At 42.9% G+C, this 2,854-nt stretch overlaps 1 long non-coding RNA gene across 1 annotated transcript; it reads right to left on the reverse strand.

The window, feature by feature from the left end:
• Window positions 1-1,361: 1,361 nt before the first annotated feature.
• On the reverse strand, window positions 1,362-2,600 carry LOC125554131 (uncharacterized). Its single transcript, XR_007304328.2, has 2 exons — window positions 2,276-2,600; window positions 1,362-1,818 (listed from the first exon to the last, which is right to left on the reverse strand). It is a non-coding gene; the product is annotated as an uncharacterized LOC125554131 (long non-coding RNA).
• Between the last annotated feature and the right edge of the window lie 254 nt (window positions 2,601-2,854).

Genomic DNA, 2,854 nt, shown 5'->3' on the forward strand with positions numbered 1-2,854 from the left:
TTTTAAAAGTGAAAAAATGTCATTGCGTTTTTTATTTTTTGAATAGGTAAATCCTAGGTTTTAATAAACTCCGAACTTCTGTGTTATTTTAGTTTGAACTTCACCTTTTTATATTTTGGTTAAAGAATTGTATTCGATTTTTATACGAAAAAATCGAGCATGGAAATACAAGGTGAACCTCTCTCATAAGAATTATGAATTTTTCTCGGGCCGATCACTTGAACTTCTAGCAACAAAATTTGTAGAGTTTGCCTTTTAATTCTTCCTTTTGTTCTCGTTTGAACTTTGTCTTTTTTTAATGATGAACTTCCTTTTTGATTTTCGGTGACATGATAATTTCTTCCTTTTGTTGTCGTTTGAACTTCATCTTTTTTTAATGATGAACTTCCTTTCTGATTATTAGTGACGTGATACTTTCTTCCTTTTGTGCTCATTTGAACTTCGCCTTTTTTTAATGATGAACTTCTCGCGTGAATTTTACATGGCTTTTCCCATGTGTTTAGAAGTGAGAGAGTGGATGAAATCTGCTTGTTTATGTCATTGAAGTTTTTGACTTTTTTGAATGTTATTTTTCTTCTTTATTGTCAAGTATTACATATCTTGAAATTTAACTATTCTTGTTTTTGAACTGTAAGTAGTGAAAATATTAGAGCAAATAATTTCAAATTCTTTTATAAAGTTCTAGTGTGAATCAGAGTTAAAAAAAGTTCAAGAAGTTCAAGCTTTATAGCTGATCGTGAGCACTAGGTAAATAGAACGTTGCTTTTTCTCCAAACCACAAGTTATTTTTATTACTGAATAGTAACACACATCCCTTATCCTCTCACACACCACACGTTTCATATCCACACCACATAGGCACTCGACTCTTTTATCTCTTTCACTCCATAATTTTCTCTCTTTATCTTCTTCCTGGTAACGCCCAAATTGGCTATGCAAGCTAAAACAAGCAGTAGCAACAGTAGCTCGGTGTTGGCCTTTCTTCTCCTCTATTGGCAGTAGGAGAAACACATAAATTAAAACAATTTCAAGAGGAAAATGGTCCTGCCGCCGCAGCCTACACTGCACAGCGAAACGTTGTTGTTGCCTTTTCTGAACCTGAAGATATAGTAGAAGAGCAACAACAACAACCTGATATCTTGGTCATCCTTGTGGTGTGGAGGAGGGGTGCAGTGAGACACTGGCAGCAGTGGGGCACCACCTCGGTAGGCTTCGACGCCCGGCGCAGGCAACCCAGTAGATCATACAGTCTAGAACTCCAAATTTAGACGATCTGAAACAACCTGACAAATTGTACATGTTTCTAACCCAATAGAACTCTGAACCTTCTGAAGAAAAATCACGGTTTGAACAAGACTGTATGATAAGCTGAGTTCGCCTTAACCCAATAGAACTCTGAACCTTCTAAACAAAAATCACTCTCCCACGGTCCCACACAACGCAAACACAAAAAGCACACCCAGTTCGCCATCTCACCTGGCATGCGGCGAAAAAATGTATTACATGTTGAAAACAATTTATCGCGACGCAAACTGAGCCCAGGGCGCATACAAGATTACTCTCAAAATTACTTGCTAATCCTGCTGTGTTCCCGACACCATATCTCGTTCCATCAAGTGATGCAGCATCTCAAGATACACAAGGATGTTGTTTCTCCATGGGCTTGTCTATTTGCGGTCTTGAAGCTTCATCAGGCACTGTGGGTAGTCTGGGTACAAACAACATCAGCTAGGTAGTGGAAGGAACCAATCTAGCATGCACGCCTACTTATGTGCTATAGAAGATGAGTCCATGACGCTGCATTGATTTGTCCATGAACTGCAAAATGGGTACAAGAAATGAAGGAGATCAGTACTTGGCGAACAAGTAGGCCGATAACAATCAGAATTCAGAACATCCAACCATGTATATCTAAGCATTCCAACAACGAGTAACTAATGGAAATTATCATGCTTTGCTTGAAAGTATACACTAAAAGTAACTTCTGAGATGCTTCACTCAGCTGATCAGCTACAAGAAACCAAAAGTAATACACAACAATCCAATATTTTCATTTTTAGGGGAGTAACGTCTAAATACTAGGAAGTGCATAAACCAGAAAAATTTGTCAGCCACAAGTGTTTTTGTGTTCCCCTACATACACACAACAATCATCATCTTCCATATACATGGACTTCATTTTTCTGACAACATGAACTTTGTTGTTGTCGCTGTATATGAACTGATCCTGTAAACAAAGAGAGAGAGAATGCACCGAGCCAAGGTAGAAACTTACAAAGAAAACACACTTTTTTGTTTGAGGCATATACACAAATATCTTGTGTGCACTGCCAGTTGAAGGAGAGGGCAGCTCAATGCGGAGGCTACGGAGTGCGGGGGCAGAGTCGAAGGCAGCAGCAGCATGGAGGAAGAGGGCAGCAGCAGCATGGAGGAAGAGGGGCGCTAATGCTGACTAGTGTGCAGCATGGTGGCACTGCTCTGTACAGGAGCGCCGGATCCGGGAGGTCGACCGGGAGGAGCAAGGTGGCAGCGCGGGGTGGCATGGTAGCTCTCAGACCGGTGATGGAGGGAAGAGAGTGAACTCAGGGGGGGGGGGGGGGGGGGGGTCACCGATGGGGGAACGTGCATCGCGTCACCGATCTGGGGAGGCACGTGAGGGAAGAAGGCCGCAGTGGCAGAGGTGGAAGGTCACGGCAACAGAGGAGGAAGGCCGCTGAGGGGCGAATTCCGGTGACGCGGGAGGTGAGTTGGTGGCTGTCGCGCGACGACAGGATCCCGGCGATGGAAGGTTGGGTTGGTGGTGGTTGTGTAGCGGCAGGATCCCGGCGGCAGGGAGGTGGATTGGCGGCTGGAT

The sequence above is a fragment of the Triticum urartu genome, chromosome 4A (assembly GCF_056163025.1).
Source record: "Triticum urartu cultivar PI428250 chromosome 4A, HENAU_Tu73, whole genome shotgun sequence".
In the NCBI taxonomy this organism is placed as follows: Eukaryota; Viridiplantae; Streptophyta; class Magnoliopsida; order Poales; family Poaceae; genus Triticum; species Triticum urartu.